Genomic DNA, 26,444 nt, shown 5'->3' on the forward strand with positions numbered 1-26,444 from the left:
GATTGTATGACAGCACTCCAGCCTGGGTGACAGAACAAGACCCTTTTCTAAAACAAAACAAAACAAAACAAAACAAAACAAAACAAAACAAAACAGAAAAACCCCAACAGACTTCCCCAGCTAGGAGACACACACTGTTCAGCAAGAGGAGGCAGAGGAGGGGGCAGTGTTCCACCTGCAGAGACCCATTTGACCACTCTAAAATTAGCCCCATGATTTCCTTTCATTCTTTGTATCCTATGATCCTGAACTTGAAGTTTCTCTGAAACTATCACTATAGCTGCAGCAATCTACTGTTTGGGGCTTATTTTGGGCTGTCATTTCCCATATTTTCCCAGAGATCTGATCCTACCTGCTTTTTACTTTTCGGGTATTTCTCAAATGTTCTTATCCTCTTTTTTTATTTTCTAGTGCTGGTAATAATGTATTGCTTTTAGAATTTTTTTCCTTTCTTTGTGGTTGGAAGAGATAAGGAAATTTTCTTTCTTGGTTCTACTAAAGATAAAAATTTATTTTGAAAAAAGAATCATAGTTTTCAGGAAGAAAGTCTAACTATATCCACTGATAATAAACTCTCATCTTACCCATCGGTGCTAAGTATTTAAATGACTACATAGATCTTTTTAAAAAATTATTTTCTAGGAAACCATATACCAAAGTCAAAAAGATCACAGTTAATACAACCTTTAGATTTATCTTAAAGTTGCATTATTCTAAGGAGGCTACCTAATTTATATAGAACTAAAATTCTTTCATGTTAAAGAAGAAGCGAAATTTACTTATAAAACAAAGGGGCTGGGTGCAGTGGCTCATGCCTGTAATTCCAGCACTTTAGGAGGCTGAGATGGGCAGATCACTTGAGATCAGGAGTTAAGACCAGCCTGGCCAACATGGTGAAAACTCGTCTGTACTAAAAATACAAAAATTAGCTGGGCGTGATGGTGGACACCTGTAATCCTGGCTACTCAGGAGGCTGAGGCAGGATAATCTCTTGAACCCAGGAGGTGAAGATTGCAGTGAGTGGAGATTGTGCCCCTGCACTCTAGCCTGGGCAATAGAATGAGACTTTTTCTCAAACAAACAAAAAACAAAGGGACTACGATATCGAGTTTATTAAACAGATGCTTAAACAAATACTCATACATTTTCCTATTTATTTTCTAGGCAGAAGATATTCCATATTACTTTGTAACCTGTTCCCCTATACTTGCCTTATGTTGAAGACTTTAGTTGGTGACCACCCTTGAATGCCAGAAGTAGCAAGTTATTTATTGTTAAACATATACATGCATGTATCAATTGGACTCTATTCTGATTACTTGAAAATTTAGAAATAAGACACTTTAAATACTGAGGGTACAAACAATAACACTGCAGGGGCACAGGAGTTCTCTTCCTCTTGGTCAGTAAAGCACCTTGGAGAGTAGGGCAGACTCCCATGTAAGGACCATGAAGTAGAGAACCCTGGGAAGAGCTTGGCATCAGAAAAGAGTGAGTAATGAAAGGGGAAGATCACCTTATAAAAGCAGCAGATCTCATGATAGCTCATTCACTATAATGAGAACAGCATGGGGGAAACTGCCCCCTATAATTCAATCACTGCCGACCAGGTAGCTCCCTAGACAAATGGGGATTATGGGGATTACAATTCCAGATGATATTTTGGTGGGGACATAAAGCCTAACCATATCAGGGGTCTAATGGAAAAAGCATAAAAAAGTATACAATATGTAAGAATAGATAAGTAGTGTAAGCAGAGAGATGGAAGCACTAAGATAGAATCAAAAGAAAATGCTATAAATAGAAAACAGTATAAAAGAAATAAAGATGCCATTGATGGGTTCATCAGTAGACTGGATATCACCAAAGAAAGCTTGAAGATGTGTTCATAGAAACTTTTCAAACTGAAAATCAAGGAGAAAAAAAAGAATGAAAATAAAGAATAGTATATTTGAGAACAATAATTCAGTAATTACAAAAGTTGTAATATATTTATAATGAGAATGCCACAAGTAATAGAAAGAAAAAAGAGTAGAAGAAATAGTTGGGGTAATTATGGCCGAGAATTTTCTAAAATTAATAACAGACACCAAATCCTAGCTCTAGGAAGCTCAGAGAATACCAAGCAGGATAAATGCCAACTCCCCTGACCCCACAAAGCCAGAAACCAAACCGAACCAAAACTATACTTAGGCATATGATATTCAAACTATAGAATATTAAAGACAAAGAGAAAACCTTGAAAGAAGCCAGAGGGGAAAACACCTTACCTATAGAGGAAAAAAAAAATAGAATTACACAGACTTATCATCAGAAACCATGCAAGCAAGAATAGAGTGGGGTAAAATTTTAAAATGTTGGCATGGTGGGTGTGGAAGGAGGAGCCCTTACCAACCTACAATTTTGTGTCTATTAAAATTATCCCTCAAAAGTGAAGGAGAAATGATGACTTCTCAGACTAAGAAAAATTGCAGGAATTTGTTGCCAGTAGACTTACCTTGCAAGAAACCCTAAAAGAAGTTTTTTAGAAAGAAGGAAAATGATATAATTCAGAAACATGGATCTATAAGAAAGGAAGAGTGTTAAAGAAGGTATAAATGAAACTAATATAAAATCGTTTATTTTTCAAATTTTTAATTGATATAACTAATAAGAGTTTGTTCAAAATAGTAATAGCAACAATATATTTGGTAATTATAACTTATGGATAAGTGAAATAGATGATAGCAGTGTTAGGACAAGAGGGGGAATTGGGAATACTATGTTATAAGGTATCTGCACTACCCATGGAGCAGTATAGTGTTATTTTAAAGTAAACTTGGATTAACTGTATATGTACATTGCACACTCCAGGGCAACCATTTAAACAATTTTTGAAGGAAGTACTACTGATATTCTATAAGAGGAGAGAAAAGGGAATCATATAAATTACTCAATGAAAACCAAAGATGGCAGGAAATAGAAAAACAAAGAACAGGGTAACAAATAGAAAACTCTGACAAATATGGTTGATATTAACCCAACTATATCAATAATCACTTTAAATTTCAGTGGTCTAACTATACTGATTAAAAGACAAAGACTGTCAGAATGGATGAACAAACAAGACCCTGCAATATGTTGTCTACAGAAAACTCAGTCAAAGTTAAAAGGCTCATTTTAAAAGTAAAGGGATGGAGAAAAATATACCATATTACAACAACCAAAGGAAGCTCTATCAGAAATGGACAGATCCAGCAGGCAGAAAAGCAGTTAAGGATATAACTGAACTGAACAGAGCCATCAATGAACTGGATCTAATTGACATATATAGATTGTTTCATTCAACAACAGCAGGATATACATTATTCCTAAGTTCACATGGAACAGTCACCAAGGCAGACCAAATTCTGGGCCATAAAAACAGTTAAACAAATTTAAAATAATAGAAATCATTCCTATATCCACTTAGACCACCATGAAATAAAGTAGAAATCGATAACAGAAAGAGCACTAGAAAATTCCAAAGTATTTGGAGATTAAACAATAGACTTCTAAATAAAACATGGATTTAAGTCTTAAGAGAAATTTGTTAATGTTTTCAACTGAATAAAAATGAAAATACAACTTGTCGAGATTTGTAGAATGCAGCAAAAGCAGTGCTTAGAGGGAATATTTTAGCATTGAATGCATGTAGTAGACAAGAAGAAAAATCTATAATCAATAACATAAGCTTCCACCTCAAGAAACTAGATGAAAAGCAATATAAACATAAAGCAAGCAGAAGAAAAGAAATAATAAAATTTGGAGCAGAAATTAATTAACTGAAACCAGGAAATCAATAGAGAAAATCAACAAAACCAAAAGCTGGCTATTTGAAAAGATTAATACAATTGATAAACCTCTAGCCAGAAACCAAGGAAAAAAGAGAAAATGCAAATTACTAATATCAGATATGAAAGAGGGGTAATCATTACTGATCACATGGACATGAAAAGAATCTATTTATCTGGTGGAACCCTAATGACATAGTTACATACATGTAAATTCATATATATGTAAAACATAAGGTATGAATGAATAATCACCAAAATCAATGTAAAGGTTGCCCTTGGGGAAGAATCTAGAATACAGTTTCAACTTAGAAGTTGACTTTAGCCTTATACACATTTTTTAAAAGCAAGAGAAGGTATTAATATATTTCTTATGCAATTAAAAATATTTTTCAAAGAAAAGAGCAGTCAAAAACCTACATAATCATCTAATCAGCATTACACAAGGCAAAGGTAAGTGTCGTTAATACAGGAATGCACACAACAAATAAAGGTGTGAGAGAAAAGCTTCCTATTATTTCTGATGGCACAATACACTTTCACCAAGGGCTTACAGTGCTTACCAGCAAGACAGCAAGATTAAAAAAAAAGAAAAACAAAAATGGTGTCCACCCTCCTGTGAAGGAGATGTCACCATCAGTCCCATCCCTTGAGCACCTACTCTCATTCCTAAGAGCCAACATTTTATTGAGTAATCATCAAGTACCAAGACACTGTTCTTCATGTTTTAAAACATTTATTTGCCAGTCAATCCTTATAGCAGGCATATGTGCATAGGCATTATTTTTATTATCCCTGTCCTGAAGAAAGAAACCAAGCATAGACAGCTTAGTAACCTCCTTGTGGTCACCCAGCTAGAAGATGGGATTCAAACTCACTCTGCCTTGCTATTAATACTGCCTTGTTATCTGGTTTTGTCCTTACCAATACCTGGCCAAGTACTACCCATTCTTATTTAACATATGAGGAAACTGAAACCTGAAGAGGTCATGGAAGTTCTGTGTGGCCACACCAATGGTAGACAGCAGAACCAGATTTCAAACCAGCTTTTTCTCCAGCATTATTCTTCATGAGAAGAATAATTAAACTTATCGTGTAATAAAGTGTGTTTTTAAGGTATAATGTCTAATTATTTTTTTCCAGCTTTATTCAAGTATAATAAATGTACAAATAGAGATGTACGTAATTCGCATACACAATTTAGTGAGTTTGGGTATATGTATATACTTATGTTACCATCACCACAATTCAGTTAATAAACACATCCATCACCTCTAAAAGTTCCCTTGTGTCCCTCTGTGTGTTTGGTTATGTTGTTTTGTGGTAAGAACACTTAATGTGAGATCTACTCTCAACAAATTTTTAAGTGCACAATACTCCATTGTTAACTGTAGGCACCATGTTGTATTGCAGATATCTGGAGCTTACTCACTTGTATAACTTTATATCCACTGAACTAGTCAATAGAATAGTGGTTACCAGGGGACGAGTGGAGGGGGATGTGAGGAGTTGTTGTTCAATAAAGTGTTATGGAGGCACTGATAGCAAATACCTCCTGGGTGATAATTTTGAGCCTCTTTGCCACTCTCTGTTTCTTCTCTACCTTAGTCAGTTTCTTCCCAATTTCCTTCCTTTTTCTTTTCTTGCTATGTCTCTGCATAGAGTTCCTCTTTATCCTCTTAATAGCTGCTTTCTCTATCAGCCTTTCTCCCTTTCCCTTCTCTCTGCCTGGCTGTCTTAACTCCACTGTCTCTGAATATTTATACCAAACTCCCAACTTAAAAAAACAAAATTCTTCATAGTTCTTGGTTTGAGAGAAGGGCAGGAGATGAAGCACTTGTGCTCTTGGTTAAATTCAGGTCTTTGACTGTTGATAAATTATTTTCTGAAAAGTTAATGTTTTCTTCTTGTTCATGTTCACAATTATTGTGGCTGCAGTGATTTTATATATGCATACGTGTATTCTTCTATATGACATTTACAAGTGTTGACAGAATATTGCCTTTTTCAGTAAAGATCTTGCCAGCTGGTGCCTGGGTGCATAGACTGCCTATGGCTCTTGAATTGCATGCTGAAAACTTCATAATGAAACCAGAAAATCACAGAAGCATAAACACAGCTGCTTATGCCTATAAAGTAAGTGGTTTACAAGGGAAAGCATAATCAGTAGAATCGAGTGTTTAGTCAATTACATTAACAGTAGACAAATAGAAATCATATGTATTTGACAGGAGGCCATTTTAAGAAACTTTGTATTTGTATGCTGCAAACATAATGAGACACTTAAAAAGAAATGTCATCCATTATTCATGAATTTGAATAAAATACAGAGCTGTCTTAAAAAAATCAGAAAATTAAAGTTCTTTTAAAAATGTGAAGGTTTTGATTTTAGTAGCTCATTTTATTTTTTAAGTTGGTTTGGAGGTGCTTTTTCTATGATAAGTGATTTTTTATGTGGTGACAAACAAAAAGATTTAATATATTTTAAATATGCCGGAGAGATTGTTTCAGAAAACCCTGTATGCTTGGGAATTTTCAAGGCTGTAAGAAACAAAATCTATATTAGAACTTGAGCTGGGCTGGGGGCAGGCCATAGAGAATAGTTAGAACCAGCAGGCTGTAGCAGGTAATTAAGGAAGTTCTCTCAATGGATGATATGAGGGAATCAGTGCACAGGTGAACCATTCAGGGAATCTTGTAGCACACAAAGGTCAGAGGTCAATTCAGGAAGCTCAGAAGGCCCACTGCTGGCTCATTGGTGGAATTTCAGCCCTTGGGATTCCACAACACAAAAAGATCAGTGATGAAATTGAAAAGGAACCAGGAAAGACCCTCGTGCTGAGACTAGAGTATAAAGATTCTGCTACTGGAACTGGGGCCATTTCCAGGACATCCAGACATGAGGTACAGTTGTGAAATCATTTGTTTCTTAAATTTTACTGATTAAGGACTGTTTTGAGGGCTTGAAGTGGGGCCAAGTTACACTGTCTTGCAGTAAGTTCTGTGGGGGAGTAGGTGAAGCCAAATTGCTAATGAAATTTTACTAATCCAATATAATCGCAGTGGTGATAAATCAGTAAATGATAAATTTCCAGTGTGAACAACTAGCAGTTCCAAGTTTCACAAAGCATTTCTAAAAGCATTTCTAAATTCTAGTTATTATGGGACTAGAAGTCCTCAGGGGGGCATTTTAATAAATAGATAAGATGCATGGTTGTGTAATTAGCACATCAGCAGAGATCCCCAATCAACTGTGCATGGATCAGTAGCATTAGAATCACCTGGTGGACTGCAAATGTTCTAAGGAATCTGATCTGAGAGAAAAAGAGAATCTGCGTTTTCTGCAAGCTCCCCAAAGAGCCACTGACACTGATAACTGAACTCCCCTTTAGAGCCCTGTCCAATTTGTTCCACAGATAGCATTTTTTTTCTTTTTTTTGAGATTGAGTCTTGCTCTGTCGCCCAGGCTGGAGTGCAGTGGCACAATCTCAGCTCACTGCAACCTCAATCTCCCAGGTTCAAGCTATTCTCCTGCCTCAGACTCCTGAGTAGCTGGGATTACAGGTGCATGCCACTATGCCCAGATAATTTTTATATTTTTAGTAGAGATGCGGTTTCACCACATTGGTCAGGCTGGTCTCAAACTCCTGACCTCAGGTGATCCACCTGCCTCGCCTCCCAAAGTGCTGGGATTACAGGCATGAGCCACTATTCCTGGCCCACAGATAGCATTTTAAGTGTTCCAAAGAATTTAAGGATTTGGAGTCTTCATTCTCTCAAATAGTTAAGCATCCTTTCTTCCAATAGTATCATGTAAATGTGAGTAAATACAGCTTCTTGTATGCCATAATGTGTACCTGTAGCTCAGTGCTTCTCAGAATTACCATGAATTTCAGTTTAATAAATCTGAATTAACTCAATTCCAGAAAACCATCTCCCTAAATCCCTCTACTTCATTACAATTCCATCATACTCCTCTGAACACACCTTCTCACAGAGAACAATGTCTTTGGAACAATCTGTGCTGAATTCCACTTATGCCCCACTATCATTCCTTTCCTGCTTGAGTGACTTTTGTCTGGTGTAGTAAAGATGTGAGAAAAAGCCTTGATCCAGATCATCAGAATGTAAGGACTCTACAACCAGTCAGATTATTATCCTCAGTACACAGATAAAGACACAGGGGGTGCATCAGACTTTGACACCTGAGTAGGGTTTCTGCCACCAAATCTCTGGGCAACTCAGTCTTTCTAGTTGGCAGTTGAAAATGGTTTCTAAGTTTGTTCATAAGTCCTAGGTTATCTCAGAATCATGGATGGGGAGTCAGGTGACCCGAAATCAGTACTAGCCAGCTGCGTGGGCTTAAGCAAATAGCTGCTCTGCTCTGGGCTCTATTTTCCTGTGCAGTGGTGGGAACAAAGGTTTGAATCCTTACTCCACTTCCTACTTTTTATGTGATTTTTGGCAAGTTATTAACATCTAGCGTCTCAGTCTCCTCACCTGTAAGCAGAGGTAATAAAAGGACTGTTATTTTATACTTTTATGAATTCATATTTATAAATTTGTTATAAATTATTAGAGCAGTTTACTCAGTTATTGTAAGTTTTAGCTATTGTTATATGTAGGAAGAAGGGAGATAATAGATATGAAAAACACTTTGAAATGATTGAAAGCCCATAGGTACATAAGAAGGTAAGTGAAAAAGATATAGTATTAACTATCTAATTCTGTGTAACAAATTATTCCCAAGCTTTGCAGCTTGCTTACTGTCTGACATAGTTTCTTTTTTTTTTTTTTTTTTGTGAGACAGAGTCTCTCTCTGTCACCCAGGCTGGAGTGAGTGCAGTGGCGCGATCTCTGCTCACTGCAAGCTCCGCCTCCCGGGTTCACGCCATTCTCCTGCCTCAGCCTCTCCGAGTAGCTGGGACTACAGGCGCCCGCCAACACGCCCAGCTAATTTTTTGTATTTTTAGTAGAGACGGGGTTTCACCGTAGTCTCGATCTCCTGACCTCGTGATCCGCCCGCCTCGGCCTCCCAAAGTGCTGGGATTACAAGCGTGAGCCACTGCGCCCGGCCCTGTCTCACATAGTTTCTAAAAATAAATGGTTTTGGCTCAGTGTGTCTCATAAGAGTCAGGAGCTCAACTAAGCTGGAGGACCTAGGTGTCAGTAGCTGATTAAAACAACAAGCCCAAACAGAAGTGATAGCGAGGTCTTTCATCACTTACTGTGATAGTGTTCATAAGAGGCTAAGATGGGAGAAAGCTCCAATCACCTTCAGTTCCATTTTTCCCCCTTGGAATAGTATGTTGGTTGAGGATCAAATAAATTGTCTCAGTGTTAAAGGAGCCCTGAACAAAGGGCTCCTGAAGTTTTATGGACCTGGGGTGGGAAGGAGGACTAGAAGTAGGAAAGTACAGCATAACGACATTTGGGTTAACAATGCACTTCATATACCCAAGTGGTCCCACAAGATTATAATGAAGCTGAAAAATTCCTATGGACTAGTGACGCTGGAGCCATCATAAAGTGGCAGCACAATGCATTCCTTGCATGTTTGTGATGATACTGGTGTAAACAAACCAATGGCACTATCAGTTGTATAAAACCATAGCACATACAAATTATGTACAGTGCATAATACCTGATCATGATAATGAATATGTTACTGGCTTACTATTTAGTATAGCGTAGTTTTAATCATCATTTCAGAGTGTACTCCTACTACTTATATTTTTTTAAAGTTAGCTGTAAAACAGCCTCAGGCAGGTCCTTCAGGAGGTATCCAGGAGAAGGCGTTGTTATCACAGGAGATGACAGCTCCATGTGTTACTGCCCCCAAAGACCTTCCAGTGGGACCAGATGTGGAGGTGGAGGACAGGCATACTGATGACCCTAATCCTGGGTAGGCCTAGGATAATGTGTGTGTTTTTGTCTTAGTTTTTAACAAAAAAAGCTTTTAAAAATTTGAAAAAGTTTTTAAGTAGAAAAGAAAAGCTTAACAGAATAAGGATATAAAGAAAATGTTTTTGTATAGCTGTATAATATGTTTGTGTTTTAAGCTAAGTATTATTACAAAAGAGTCAAAAAGTTTAAAAAAATTTAAGTTTATAAACTAAAAATTTCTAGTAAGCTAAGGTTAGTTTATTTTTGAAAAAGAAAATATTTTTTATAAATTCAGTGCAACCTAAGTGTACAGTGTGTATAAAGTCTACAGTAGTGTACAGTTATGTCCCAGGTCTTCACATTCACTCAGCACTCATTCACTAGAGCAATTTCCAGTCCTGCAAGATCCATTCATGGTAAGTGTCATATACAGGTGTACCATCTTTTATCTTTTATACTATATTTTAACTGTGTCTTTGTTTTGTTTTTTTTTTTTTTTTGAGACGGAGTTTCGCTCTTGTTGCCCAGGCTGGAGTGCAATTGCGTAATCTTGGCTCACCGCAAACTCCATCTCCCAGGTTCAAGCCATTTTCCTGCCTCAGCCTCCCGAGTAGCTGGGATTACAGGCATGCACCACCACACCTGACTGTATCTTTTCTATGTTTAGATACACAAATGCTTACCATTGTGTTAGAGTTGCCTACAGTAGTCAGTATAGTAACATGCTGTACAGGTTTGTAGCATAGGAGCAATCAGCCATACCATACAGCCTAGGTGTGTAGCAGGCTATACCATCTAGGTTTGTGTGAGTACATTCTGTTTCTCAAGGTGACGTTCTGGGACTGCCCGTGTGATCACCTGAGGAACCTGCTACACTCCAGGCCTGTGTTTGCTTTCATTTTAAAATGGAACCAGGACATTTAACATTTTAAGTTCACCTGTGATTTTGCTGCCTGCAACAATTTGAGAACCACCAGATGAGGAGGCTGAAAAAGAGAGGGAGAGTAGGTCAGAAACAACCAGAAAGGGTTGGCAATGGCACAGTCAGGCGATCGTCACTTACTTTGCATTATACACTCTCTACTTGTTTTTACTCTTCCCTTTTCCAGGTAGGAATTTTCCATCTCTGGCTAGATACACCTGGAAATGCAGAAGGAAAGCTAATTGGGAATGGCTGAAAAAAATCAGGTTTTAGCAACTAAGAACAGATGTGGCTCTTACAGTGGTACCCAGTGATAGCACCATCCCAAACACCGGGGTTGGTCTTGGTTGTCTTTCTAGCTTGTTTTTTTTTGTTTTTTGTTTTTTTACTGCTGATAGAAAATGCAAACCTTGATTGACATATGAACCAGTTAGGTTGCTTCTCACACGTATCTGCATGCCCTGTGACAGGTTGATTAGAACTATTTAGCTTGACTTGATTTATCTGGTTCAGCCTCACGGGGATATTTCAGATTGCATTGAAGTGGTCCTGGTGCTAAAGCAGAGGCTGTGTTTTGCTGTGGGAAAGCTGGCTGGACTTTGGTGGTCCTATGGGACAGCGTTCGTCGTTTCAGTGGTGTAGTGATTGTGGCCACTGGTAATGATGCAGTGAATGAGTAGTTAATAAAGCATGCAAATCCTAATGACAGTGGCTATCTGAGCAAGAGGTCTTCATTCAGAGCCTACTGGGAAGAATCATAGAAGTAAGAAATTCACATCTCTTGTTCTTGGTAGCATGATAGAGCATTATCAACATTTGATATTTTTGTCTGCCATCCACACTGGCCCCAAACAACAGCTGTCTGGAAAATCCCGGAAGGAGTATGTATAAATTTCTTTCTTTAGGGTCTTAAAAAGCCCAAGGGCATGGCCTAGGAAATGTGCATAAGTTTTCTACTCATCTACTGATTGCTTTCTGACCAGATTATGTGTTACACAGAAGTCCAATTTAATGAGGAGAAAGGTCTCATGCTTAGGACAGTGAGGATCTACTTCTCACTGTGGTATTATGGATCCAATACTCTGAAAAGCCATCCTGCTGAAACACGCATAGATCCTGAACAACAAATATATTTTTAAAAATGGCTGCGTTTGCAAGCAAGTAAATTCCTAAGAGCCAAAATTTAAAACTGGGCTGAAATCAGGGCTGCGAGTGAACATAGAAGCCTGGCCTTCCCTAGGGCAGATGCTGATACCTGGAATCTAGAGCTTTGGGGTTTATACTCACTAAGAAAATTAAAGGGCAGGCCTTGGGCCTACGCAAGACAAGGAAATAGAGCCTGGGATGCAAATGTAATGTCAGGGTCTGTTGAAGGAGCTATGACTTCAATGAAATAATGAGTTAGAAAAAAATCGGACAAAGCAGCAGAAGGCAGCTAAGAGGAGATTGTCTGGGTTGCTGCACTGGGTGGAAAACAACAACAACAACAAAAATAACAATATGTATCTCCAGAGAATTTTAAATCTTATCCAATCACTTGTGATTGTGGAGTTTACATTTATACTGTCCATTGAGCCAGGAAAATCCCAGACTGGAGAAAGTAAAGTAGTCCAGGTTGGTAGTATTTCCTGGTGCCTGGCATAAGCAAACACAGGTCATGGAGAAGCAGTACCTACCTGAACTCTTAGGATTCTCACACATTAGATTAAAACAAATACAAATTCCTAATTGAAAAATTACCAAACACAAGAAAACAAACCATGATGACTAAAAGTCAGCAACCACAACAAACATTAGATTTAGAACATACAGAATTCAGATAATGGAACTTTCCAATATTGAATATAGGCAACTATTTAAAGAAAGGAAAGTTAAAAGTAAAAAATATCTGGAATGCAAAAAGAACAAAATAATTAGCAAGCAGAATCCAATACCGTGTCAAGAAAATAATAATCCTGACCAAGTGAGATTTATTCTAGGAATGAAGAGTTGGTTTAATGTTAGAAAATTTATTAATATATACCATATTAATAAGCAGAAGAAGTGGGAGCATACCTTTAAATAGCTCTATTGTGACATAACCCAAATAAATAGCACATATTTAAAATGGGCTATTTAATGAGTTTTGACACATGCACACCTGTGAAACCAGCACCAAAGGCAAGAAAATAAACATACACATCACCTCAAGAAGTTTCCTCATGCTATTTTGTAATCCTTCCCTCCTTTTTCTTTTTGTGAGCTCCTCCCCATAGTCATGCAACCACCGATATGCTTTCTGTTACTATAGATTAGTTTGCATCTTCTAGAATTTTATATAAGTAGAGTCATACAGTATGTACTCTAATTTCTTCTGGCTTCTTCCACTCAGCATAATTATTTGGGGATTTATTAGTGTTGTTATGTGCATCAGTCAATCATTCTTTTTTGCTGAGTGTTGTTCCAATGTTTGTTAGACTTTAGAACATTTGTGGTAGGTTCTCTCCAGGTGAGAGGGCTCCAGCAATTGTGCAGGGTAGAGGGCAATGGAAGAATGGAAAAGGCCTCCACTTGCTCCTTAAGGTCAACAGCCATAGGTCTATTTGGATTCAGAAGCACAGATAGTCCTTAAATTTGGCTTATGCCCTGGGAGTGAACAGAGCTCTCATGGGACTGTGGCTCTAACTTGTCCTGGTTTGTGTCTGTATTGAGGCATAGAACCTGGCTAATGAGCTTTGAAGCTATATATTTCTATGTTCTTAAGTGGTTGCACTAGCATGCATGTTGGGGGACTTTGCCACGCAAGCTAGATTTTCTTCTTGATTTTTTCTGAAAAACCAAGGTGCAAAAGCTTGTTTAGTTCACTCTGGCCACACCTGGGTCCCTCCCAACCTTATCACAGGATCCCAGAAGGAAACTAACCCAACTTTTTGCTGAAGGTTGTATAATGTGTGGTGGGGGAAGGTGGCAGAGGAGTGGGGGAGAACACAGCTTTGAAACAATGACTTACAACTATCTTCTCGCAAACATTTATCATTCCTTGGATTTCTTATAAAATGCTCAGGTAGGAGGAAGAAGGTACGGAACAAAAGGTAAGAATGGAGTTCAGGAGGATTCATAACTCTTCCCAGACACATGGACACCTGTGAGTCCATAGCAGTTTCCTTAACTGTCTGTCATGCTAGGGTAACAGCTAGCTTCAGGCCTGCAGAAAAATGGAAAGCCAGGACCAAACAAGTTGTCATAGGGTTTAAGTGAAGAGTGTGCAATCGAGAGGAGACCAGAATGGTCCTGAGGTACATCCCGGTGGTGAGCCGCATCTGATGTTCTGGGAACCGCTGAGAAGAATCAGGACAAACGTTGGCTGAGGGTCAGGAGGACAGATCTGGGTAGGCATGGAGGATCATAAGGGTGAGAAAGGAGCTGGAGAAGCAGCATGTGACCATGTGAGGAAAGGTAAGAGTGGCTGATAATAAGAAAAGTAAATAAATTTTCAGACTGTGAAGGTTTTTTTAGCTAAGGTCTTTTGCCATCTCAGCTCTTGTAGCATACTTCCTTCCAATCCAGGCTGGAAACAATTCTCAAGCAGGTTGTCACAGAGGCAAACTGGAACACCTGCTAGGGGAATGTGGTAGCAGAAGGGAAATGTACTTTCTTATGGGAATCTTTGGCTTTCCTGAAAACTTGATTATGTGCTTTAAAAAGTCTTTTGAATGGTGGCTCTTCTAGTGCTTTAGAAATTACTTGATTTATACACAAAATTCCTACTGAGTAACCAACGTATCATATTTTTAAAGCAATAATGATTGTAATTCCACCATAGCCGTGATCCCCACTCTGATCATCGCAAATGCAGATAAGCAGGAATTGTGTTTGTCAGCAGCAAAAGCAGCAATAGCAGCCAAAAGGAATTTGGCTTGCTATGTGCCAGAGACTATTCTGACAGCATTTCAAACATTAATTCATTTAATTCTCACCACAGTCTTATGAGGCAGGCATCATTATTCCCATTTTATAGAGTAACCTTGGTACATTTCACTGGGTTAACAATGTTTTCTTTCTTTTTTTTTAAATTATACTTTAAGTTTTATGGTACATGTGCACAACGTGCAGGTTTGTTACATATGTATACATGGGCCATGTTGGTGTGCTGCACCCATTAACTCTTCATTTAGCATTAGGTATATCTCCTAATGCTATCCCTTCCCCCTCCCCACACCCCACAACAGGCCCCAGTGTGTGATGTTCCCCTTCCTGTGCCCAAGTGTTCTCATTGTTCAATTCCCATGTATGAGTGAGAACATGCAGTGTTTGGTTTTTTGTCCTTGCGATAGCTTGCTGAGAATGATGGTTTCTTGCTTCATCCATGTCCCTACAAAGGACATGAACTTATCCTTTTTATGGCTGCATAGTATTCCATGGTGTATATGTGCCACATTTTCTTAATCCAGTCTATCATTGATGGACATTTGGGTTGGTTCCAAGTCTTTGCTATTGTGAATAGTGCTGCAATAAACATATGTGTGCATGTGTCTTTATAGCAGCATGATTTATAATCATTTGGATATATACCCAGTAATGGGATGGCTGGGTCAAATGGTATTTCTAGTTCTAGATCCTTGAGGAATTGCCACACTGACTTCCACAATGGTTGAACAAGTTTACAGTCCCACCACGAGTGTAAAAGTGTTCCTATTTCTCCACATCCTCTCTGGCACCTGTTGTTTCCTGACTTTTTAATGATGGCCATTCTAACTGGTGTGAGATGGTATCTCATTGTGGTTTTGATTTGCATTTCTCTAATGGCCAGTGATGGTGAACATTTTTTCCTGTGTCTTTTGGCTGCATAAATGTCTTCTTTTGAGAAGTGTCTGTTCATATCCTTTGCCCACTTTTTGATGGGTTTTTTTTTTGTAAATTTGTTTGAGTTCATTGTAGATTCTAGATATTAGCCCTTTGTCAGATGAGTAGGTTGAAAAATTTTCTCCCATTCTGTAGGTTGTCTGTTCACTCTGATAGTAGTTTCTTTTGCTGTGCAGAAGCTCTTTAGTTTAATCAGCTCCCATTTGTCAATTTTGGCTTTTGTTGCCATTGCTTTTGGTGTTTTAGATATGAAGTCCTTGCCTATGCCTATGTCCTGAATGGTATTTCCTAGGTTTTCTTCTAGGGTTTTTATGGTTTTAGGTCTAACATGTAAGTCTTTAATCCATCTTGAATTAATTTTTGTAGAAAGTGTAAGGAAGGGATCCAGTTTCAGCTTTCTACATATGGCTAGCCAGTTTTCCCAGCACCATTTATTAAATGGGGAATCCTTTCCCTGTTTCTTGTTTTTGTCAGGTTTGTCAAAGATCAGATAGTTGTAGATGTGTGGTATTATTTCTGAGGGCTCTGTTCTGTTCCATTGGTCTATATCTCTGTTTTGGTACCAGTACCATGCTGTTTTGGTTACTGTAGCCTTGTAGTATAGTTTGAAGTCAGGTAGCGTGATGCCTCCAGCTTTGTTCTTTTGGCTTAGGATTGTCTTGGCAATGTGGGCTCTTTTTTGGTTCCATATGAACTTTAAAGTAATTTTTTCCAATTCTATGAAGAAAGTCATTGGTAGCTTGATGGGGATGGCATTGAATCTATAAATTACCTTGGGCAGTATGGCCATTTTCACGATATTGATTCTTCCTATCTATGAGCACGGAATGTTCTTCCATTTGTTTGTATCCTCTTTTATTTCATTGAGCAGTGATTTATAGTTCTCCTTGAAGAGGTCCTTCACATCCCTTGTAAGTTGGATTCCTAGGTATTTTATTCTCTTTGAAGCAATTGTGAATGGGAGTTCACTCATGATTTGGCTGTTTGTCTGTTATTGGTGTATAAGAATGCTTGTGATTTTTACACATTGATTTTGTATCCTGAGACTTTGCTGAAGTTGCTTGTCAGCTTAAGGAGATTTTGGGCTGAGACGATGGGGTTTTCTAGGTATACAGTCATGTCATCTGCAAACAGGGACAATTTGACTTCCGCTTTTCCTAATTGAATACCCTTTCTTTCTTTCTCCTGCCTGATTGCCCTGGCTAGAACTTCCAGCACTATGTTGAATAGGAGTGGTGAGAGAGGGCATCCCTGTCTTGTGCCAGTTTTCAAAGGGAAGGCTTCCAGTTTTTGTCCATTCAGTATGATATTGGCTGTGGGTTTGTCATAAATAGCTCTTATTATTTTGAGATATGTCCCATCAATACCGAATTTATTGAGAGTTTTTAGCATGAAGGGCTGTTGAATTTTGTCAAAGGCCTTTTCAGCATCTATTGAGATAATCATGTGGTTTTTGTCTTTGGTTCTGTTTATAGGCTGGATTATGTTTAGTGATTTGCATATGTTGAACCAGCCTTGCATCCCAGGGATGAAGCCCACTTGATCATGGTGGATAAGCTTTTTGATGTGCTGCTGGATTTGGTTTGCCAGTATTTTATTGAGGATTTTTGCATCGATGTTCATCAGGGATATTGGTCTAATGTTTTCTTTTTTTGTTGTGTCTCTGCCAGGCTTTGGTATCAGGATGATGCTGGCCTCATAAAATGAGTTAGGGAGGATTCCCTCTTTTTCTCTTGATTGGAATAGTTTCAGAAGGAATGGTACCAGCTCCTCCTCGTACCTCCGGTAGAATTCGGCTGTGAATCCATCTGGTCCTGGACTTTTTTTGGTTGGTAGGCTATTAATTATTGCCTCAATTTCAGATCCTGTTATTGGTCTATTCAGGGATTCAACTTCTTCCTGGTTTACTTTTGGGAGAGTTTATGTGTCCAGGCATTTATCCATTTCTTCGAGATTTTCTAGTTTATTTGCGTAGAGGTGTTTACAGTGTTATCTGATGGTAGTTTGTATTTCTGTGGGACCAGTGGTGATACCCCCTTTATCATTTTTTATTGCGTCTATTTAATTCTTCTCTGTTTTCTTCTTTATTAATCTTGCTAGCAGTCTATCAATTTTGTTGATCTTTTCAAAAAACCAGCTCCTGGATTCATTGATTTTTTGAAGAGTTTTTTGTGTCTCTATCTCCTTCAGTTCTGCTCTGATCTTAGTTATTTCTTGCCTTCTGCTAGCTTTTGAATGTGTTTGCTCTTGCTTCTCTAGTTCTTTCAATTGTGATTTTAGCTGTCAATTTTAGATCTTTCCTATTTTCTCTTGTGGGCATTTAGTGCTATAAATTCCCCTCTACACGCTGCTTTAAATGTGTTCCAGAGATTCTGGTATGTTGTGTCTTTGTTCTCATTGGTTTCAAAGAACACCTTTATTTCTGCCTTCATTTCATTTTGTACTCAGTAGTCATTCAGGAGCAGGTTGTTCAGTTTCCATGTAGTTGAGCGGTTTTGAGTGAGTTTCTTAATCCTCAGTTCTGGTTTGATTGCACTGTGGTCTGAGAGACAGTTTTTTATAATTTCTGTTCTTTTACATTTGCTGAGGAGTGCTTTACTTCCAACTATGTGGTCCATTTTGGAATAGGTGTGGTGTGGTGCTGAAAAGAATGTATATTCTGTGGGTTAACAATGTTTTCATTGGGTTAACAGTTCTTTATAAAAGTCACATAACAAATATGTTAATAGTATGTAGATAAAATTTAAAATCAATTCAACTAATGATATAAAACGAGTTATAATGACAGTCATATTTATTCAATGAACTTCATTAATTAGAGTTTTGGGGGTCATGTACAGAGAAGATCTTAAGCAGAATGTATCTGTGATTTCCATCTTTTGAAAAGTCTTATGCTTAATTATGAGAGAAATAATCTTTATTGTAGACACAGGAAACAGAGAAACCTATGGGTTTTGTTTTGTTTTAAACTTAACTCTCAGTGACTTTTGATTACTCAATTTTGGTGACAATTTGTATTGGCCACTTAGGACAGTTTACATTATAATAAGCAAATTTTTTTAGAGAGAGAAATTGAGACATGGTTAGGATAAGTAAGTTACATTTTGGAATTAATTCTTATAAAGATAGATGATTTGATTTAATCAGTGGATTTGTATTTTTAGCAACTGTCATACTATGAAAGGATCTCATTTTATTAAGGAGAAATTAAGTATGAAATATATAGATTCAAAGCTCATTAGATTAGTAATATATCAAAGATTCTGATGACACCCAGGTTTATGTAAAAAGGATAACGCAATATGTAAAGGCAATGTTTTCTTTTCTTACAATAAATTTAGTTCACTATAGGTGTATACAGGAGATTGACAAATCTTTCTGCCCTGGGTGCATTCAGAAAAGTGAGAAATAGGAGAACTTCTTCCAGAAGGACTGAAAGAAGGAATAAGAGGTAGAGAAAGTAGTAGAGTCATAAAAAGCATGCAACTGCCTTCCTGACTAAAAATGTATCCTATCTGTCCAACTTGGATCTTTATATGATAGCTGGAAAGGGTAAAACATTAAATCTGTATCTTCCATTGACATTTCAGCATCATGTTGCATTTTAGGCTGTAACCAATTTTCCTGATTTCTTTCCACTCATTTCCCTTGAATAAAGGAGTTGGGAGGGAGAAATGATACCATACGGATGAGAGGCTTAGTATTCCAATGGGACAGATCCAAAATGAATGCTGCAATGAAAATGCTGGGACCTGAATGTCTTCAAGACCCCTTCAGAGCATGCACTACACTGGGTTTCTCACAAAATGGCGAGAATGATAATTAAGTGATTTGGCCATCACATTTGGTGTTACAGAGAGCTGTTAACAATTGAGGTGGGCACTAGCCCTGGATCTTGTCTTTTGCCACTCCCCAGCCTCATGAGGAGCTAGTCATTGTCCCAACTTCTGATAGCATCTGTATACAGCTGACTTCTACATTTTTAATTCAAGCCCAAACCTCTCCTCTCAACTATGAATCCATGTAGTTTCACTGCTTATTCAACATCTCTACTTTATTATTTGTAAGGCCCTAGGATGTAGCAGTGAACAAAACAGGCAAAAAGTGCCCTGGGAGAACTTACGTTCTAGGTATCTACTCAGTATGTCCCAAACTGAATTCATATTCCCTAAATATGCCCTATCAACTCAGTTGCTCTGCCTAGAAACCATGTCTTCTTAGCTTTACCTCTAAGGGATTTTTCTTATTATTTGGTCCCAATACAATAATACAAGAAATCCATCATTTCTCTCCTGAACTTCCATAAAAGGCTTCTAATTGGCCTCCCTCCATGTTCTCCTCCAATCTGAGCCAAAATGATTACTTATTTTATTCTTCAAGAGTGATCCTTTTAAAATGCAAATCTGATTATGACTAGGTTAAACCCTGCTTAAAAATTCTTCAAATGCAACTTGAATAACATTCAGAGCCTATTAGACCTGGCACAGTCTCGTTCCTGCCTACCTCCCCAGCTCTCCTCTCTTACTTAACTCTGAGTTCCAGCCACAGTGACATTCAGTGTGCTCTTAACTATGCCAAAATTCTTCTCAATTTAGTGACACTTCTTCCATTGAACCAACTCCAAATCATTTTTGGATCTCAGCTTGAACATCTTTTTCTTGCCTACAGTTTTTTGCCAGGTTATACTGAGTCCCTTTATGCGTATATTTCCCCATACCTGCATACATACACACACACACACACACACACACACACACCCCACACACACACACTCTCTTTCTCTCTCTCTCTCTCTCACACACTTTTTTCTTATGCTTTCTAAGGTGGTAATTAAGTAATTAAGTAATTACCATGTTACTTAATTACTGTGTGATGATCTGCTTAATATCTGTTTTCACCATTGGGGAGGGAAATATATTTATCTCTGTCGCTACAGAATATCCAGTGAAATAGTAGAATATCAGTGAAAATAGCAGACACTCAATGAATATGTGTTATAGTGGAATATAAATATGTGTTATAGTTGTTGACTATTGGGAAAGGTTATAACTCCTTCAAGTAAGCCAGTATTACACTAAAAAGAGATAAAAATTCATTATTAAGGGCTACATGAATGTTGATAATAAGAGTGACTGACAGGAACAAAGAGATGTTGTAGCAGCTCCAACCTGGCAACAGTGATAGTAGAAAGGTCATCAAAGATGAAAAGTGACTTTCGTTTGTATAAAATGAACCAGTAGACACTCATGATTGTAAGTAGGATTTCTGGTGATTTGTCCTGCACTGAATGCCTTTGGATCTATGATTTCCCTATAGACAGGTATTCAGATGTGGTTGAGTAGAGTTGTATAGAGGGTAGCATGAAATGCTAAACTGGAATGGGCAGAAACCCAGGTGACTGGTAAATACAGAAAGAAAATCCTACATAGTGCATATGCAGGTAGATTCTTGTGATGGCTTTTAAATCTGGTTTAGGATGCATATGCATACATATGTAATGAACTGAAAAGCTTTAAGGTTGGGGACGGTGCCCCACACAGGGAACATGAATGTCTTTTTTTACAGAACTCCTGTTGACTTCAGATTTCAAAAGAACAGAGTAGCCCCCTGCCCCCGCCAAAATGTGTAGTAATGATTTCATAATGGACATGCCTCAAGGTTTGGAACCTTCTTAAATTATTCAGAAATCCTCTGAAATATTTATTTTTCAGCCTTGAAAGACAGGGTTTATTTTGTTTGGGGAAGAAAAAATGTCTCTATATTTCTGAGAGCTTGTTCTTGAATAAAAATAAACCAAGATAAGTAGATGTGTGCATATATATATATGTATATATATATATGGATATATGGCATATGTTTCCTGTATTTTCATCCCAAAACGTTGAGTAAAACATTCAGACTCTGCTTAATGCCAAATATTGCATCAATGCACCACAGAAGTACTACTGTTGTTGAGCTGCTAGGTCAACATTGAAATTATCTGTAAAACTTTAAGTTGCTTTTAGTAATAAATTGCTTTTTTTCAAAGATGCTTTGATCATAATGTACTGTCACCTTTTCTCACTAATTAAACTGTGATAAGGGAGTCTGAATAGACTTCTAGTATCTTATTCCTATAAAAGACCTTGAATAAAGATGTGTTTCTTTTTCTTTTTTGTCTGGTCATGGTTAACAATAAACAGAACTACTTTTCAAAAGATAATTCCCAGCCACTCTGGAAAACAGTTTGGCAATTTCTTCAAGTAAACATGTAGTTACCATACAATCCAGCAGTTGCACTCTTGGGCATTTATCCCAGAGAAATGACAACTTAGGCTCACATAACATACGCAAATGTCCATAGCAGATTTATTTGTAACTGCCAAAGACTGGAAACAACTTAAATGTTCTTCACTGGGTTCATGGTTAGCAAATTGGTATGTGTAGTATGTACCAAGTGTATTAGTCAGGGTTCTCTAGAACTAATAGGATGTATGTTTATATGAAAGGAGGTTTATTGTTAAGGATAATTGACTCACACAATCACATGGTAAAGTCCCACAACAGGCTGTCTGCAAGCTGGGGAGCAAGGAAGCCCAAAACCACAAAAGTAGAGAAGCCAACAGTGCAGCCTTCAGTCTGTGGCCAAAGGCCTGAGAGACCTTGGCAAACCGTTGATGTAAGTCCAAAAGTCTGAAATCTGAAGAACTTGGAGTCTGATGTTCGAGGGCAGGAAGCATCCAGCACTGAATGAAGGCCAGAAGACTTGGCAAGTCTGCTTTATTCTAGCAGTTGATCAGATGGTGCCCACCCACATTGAGGGTGGGTGGGCCTCTCCCCAGTCCACTGACTCAAATGTTAATCTCTTTTGGCAACACCCTCACAGACATACCCAGGAACAATACTTTGCATCCTTCAATCCAATCAAATTGACACTTAATATTAACCATCACACCATGGATTGCTACTCAGTAATAAAACAAAATGGATAATTATGCAGGCAACAATTTGGATGAGCCTCTAGGGAATTATGCTGAGTGGGGGAAAGAAGTCAATCCTGAAAGATTGCAAACTATATGACTCCATCATATAAGATTTCTGGAATGACAAAATTATTAAAAACAGAGCTGATTAGTGGTTGCCATGGGTTGGGAGTGGGAGGTGGCAGGTGAAGTGGGGTAGAGAATTGAGTGTGGTTATAAAAGGGCAACACAGGGATCTTTGTTGTGATGAAAATATTCTGTATCTTTGTTATCCATTCACTAGCTGATAGACATTTGAGTTGTTTCCAATTTTTGGCTACTACGAATAATGCTACTATGCATATTCATCTACAGGTCTTTATATGGACATGTTTTCATTTTGGTCTCTAGGAGTGAAATTGCTAGATAATAGTAAGTTAACTTTAAACTTCTGAAGCCATTGCCAAAATGTTTCCTAAAGTGGCTGTACCATTTTACACTCTTAGGACCAATGCATGAGGGTTCCAGATACTTCACATACTTCACAGAGTTACTAACATTTGGTATTGTCTTTTTCTTTATTTTGATGGGTGTGAAATGATATCTCACTGTGATTTTAATTTGCATTTCTTTAATGACTAATGATATTGAGCATCTTTTCATATGCTTATTAGCCATTCATATATGTTTACAGTGAAATGTCTGTTCAAGCCTATTGCCCATTTTTAAATTGGGTAAATTATGTTCTTATGATTGAGTTTTAAGAGTTATTTACATATTCTGGATATAAAAAATCTATCAAATGATTTGCAAATTTTTTTTCTTTGTCTATGGCTTATCATTCTGTTTTCTTAATGATGTTTTTTAAGGAGCAAATGTTTTTAATTTTGAAAGTCTAATTTACCAACTTCTTATTTAAATTGAACAGGCTTTTGGTGTCATATGTAAGAAATCTTTTCTAACCCAGTGTCACAGAGATTTTCTCATGTTTTCTAGAAGTCTTATAGTTTTAGCTCTTACATTTAGGTCTATAATCCATTTTTGATGTTTTTTCTTTGTAGTGTGAAATAACAGTCTAAGTTCTATTTTTTGTGCATGTGGATAGCGAATTGTCTTAGCATTATTTGCAGAAAAGATTTTTCTTTTCCCCATTGAATTGCTTTACAAAACCATTGTCAAAACTCAGTTCACCATAAATGTAAAGATTTATTTCTAGACTCTTTCTCTTCTGTTATATTAATCTATATGTCTATTCTTATGTCAATACCATACTGTTTTGATTACTGTAGCTTTATGGTAAGCTTAAAAATAAAAATAAAAAATTGTTTTGGCTATTCTAGGTTATTTGTATTTCCATATGAAGTTTAGGATTGATATACTCATTTCTATAAAAACCTTGCTGAAATCAGGACGACATTGACTCTAGATAAATTTGGGAAGAATTACCATCTTAATGATATTGAGTCTTCCAATCTATGAACAGGTTATGTCTTTCCATTTATTGAGGTCTTTTTTAGTTCCTTTTAGCAATGCTATTATGAGGGAAATTATCTTAATTTTGTTTTCAAATTGTTAATTGCTAGTATATACAAATATGATTGATTTTTATATATTACTATTATGTCCTTAAAGCTTGCTAACCCTGTTTATTAGTTTTAGCAGCTTTTTAAAGATTCTTTAGGATTTTCTACATGTCATCTGCAAATAAAATACCATATCATCTGCAAATAAAACAGTTTTATGTCTTCCTTTCTAATTTGCATAACTTTAATTTCTCTTCTTGCCTTATTGTGCTGGCTAAACTTCTAGTACAGTGTTGATAGAAGTGGCAAGAGTGGACATCTTTGCCTTTTTCCCAATTTCAGGGACAAAGCATCTGTTCTTTCACCAGTATTATGTTAGCTGTATGGGTTTCTTTTCTGTTGTTTGTTGTGTAGTATAAAGCCTAAAATTAAGGCTCAGAATTACATGCTGCCTTGACATTTGGTAAAATCGGGATGTCCTCAGATGGCCTAACAGCAAGTTCCACACTCTGTTCTGTTCCCATGGCTAAGGTCACATAGTTAAACAATTCCCTTTATCAAACAGAACAGGTGCAGTTCCTGCTTATCTCTGAGTAGTGGGTTTCAGTTCCCTGCCAGCCCATGGAATTATTCAAACAAGCCTATCATATCCTCCCACAGATACCACAGAACTCCCACAGACGGGAGTCACCTGACCCTCTTGATACTACAAAGCCTGCCTCCCATAGTCCCCGGATGTTCAATTTCCCAGTGCAACCTCTGATTGGCCGCACGTGGCATGTGGTGTCCTCCTCCCCTAAGCTGTGAGTATATGTGACTAATAACTGCTGTTGATCTCATCTGTCCAGTGTCAGGTATTGTGTGTCTATCTCTAGAATCCTAGGACAAGAATGCCTCCCTCACCAGTGAGATAAATAGGAGACAACAAAAACATTTTTGTAGACTCCCTTTATGAGAAAGTATACATCTAGTTCTAGTTTGTTTTTAATCATGAATTGATGTTAGGCTTTGTTAAACAGGTTTTCTAAAAAAAATCTGAGATAATCGTGTCACTTTTGGATCTAATCTATGAATATGCATTAATTGATTTTCATTTGTTAACCAAGTTTGCATTCCTAGGATAAATCCCATTTGTTCATGGAATATAATTCTTTTCATATGTTGCTGGATTCAATTTCTAATGTTTTTTCTGGATTTTTGTGTCTATGTTTATTTTGGTCTGTTTTCTCTTTACTAGTGAAGTCTTTATCTGGCTTTAGTATCAAAATATAAATAACCTCTTAGAATGAGTTGGGGACTTTTCCTTAGTCATTTTTATTTCTTCTGCTTGTTTTGGTTGAATTTGCTCTTTGTCTGTTTTTCTTAAGGTGAAGCTTAGGTTATTGATTCAAGATTCTCTTTTTTCAAATATTTGTTTTTAAAGCTATATATTTTGAGCACTGCATTAGCTGCAACTTATATCTTTTGTAATGTTGTGATTTTGTTTTCATTCAGGCCAAAATAATTTCTAATTTACCTTGTGATTTCTTCTTAGTCCTATGGGTTATTCATAACTGTGTTATTTAATTTTCAAATATTTAGAGATTTTTCAAATTTATTTCTATTACTTGGTAATTAAGTTCCATTGTGGTCAAATAACATACTTTGAATGATTGTTTTATGGCTTGCCATATGGCCTATCCTGCAGAATGTTCCATGTGTACTTGAGGTAAACATTCATTTCTCTATTGGGTGGAATGTAGGTGGTTATATGCATCTCACCATATTATATATCAGTTAGATTCAGTGGACTTAGTGTTGTTCAATTCTTCCATATCCTTTTTGATTTTATGTCTATTAGTTCTATCCAGTATTAAAAGTGCAGTATCAAAGTTTCTAATTATAGTTTTTAAATAGTCTCTTTCACCTTTGAATTTTGTCAGTTTTAACTTCTGATATGAGGCTTCTTTGATGATTATAAATTAAAATTTGTTTTAATAAAATTGACTCATTATTAAATGTTCCTTTTTATCTCTAATACTATCATTTTGTCTTATATTAATATAGCCACTCCAACTACATTAGTATCCTTTTGTTTGCATCCAGTTGTGTCTTGGTTTCTGTATTGTCTCTTTTGATAGCATATAGTTGAATATTGCTATTTAAATCTGATCTGAAAATCTCTGCTTTTGAATTAGAATGTTAGTGCACTTACTATAATTATTTGTTTCATTGGACATGTGGCTGCCATTTTGTTATTTGTTTTTTAGATATGTCGTGTATTTTTTTATTTGTTCCTCTTTTATGGCCTTCTTTGGTGTGAAAAAATTTTTTTAGCATATAATTTTAATTCCTCTTTCAAATTCTTAAATATGCTTGAGTTATTTTCTTAGCAATTCTTCTAGGGATTACTATATGCCTCATAATTTATAATTGTCTACATCAGGTTAATACAGACTTAATTACAGTAAAATAGAACTTTGCTCTAATATAGCTTTGTGCTGTTATTGTCATAATACAACAATTTATAATATAAACC

General features: G+C 37.0%; 1 long non-coding RNA gene across 5 annotated transcripts in view; it reads left to right on the plus strand.

Annotated features, from left to right (window-relative positions):
* The window catches only part of LOC129484906 (uncharacterized), a 210,234-nt gene that overhangs the window by 87,847 nt on the left and 95,943 nt on the right, over nucleotides 1-26,444 (plus strand). For 3 of the 5 annotated variants that reach the window (XR_010121583.1, XR_010121579.1, XR_010121580.1), the window contains one exon: nucleotides 5,824-5,948. The exons of the other annotated variants lie outside the window; for them this stretch is intronic. This is a non-coding gene — a long non-coding RNA (uncharacterized lncRNA). The remainder of the gene's footprint in view (nucleotides 1-5,823; nucleotides 5,949-26,444) is intronic. 5 annotated transcript variants of the gene reach the window in all.

Source organism: Symphalangus syndactylus, chromosome 6, assembly GCF_028878055.3.
Source record: "Symphalangus syndactylus isolate Jambi chromosome 6, NHGRI_mSymSyn1-v2.1_pri, whole genome shotgun sequence".
Classification (NCBI taxonomy): domain Eukaryota; kingdom Metazoa; phylum Chordata; class Mammalia; order Primates; family Hylobatidae; genus Symphalangus; species Symphalangus syndactylus.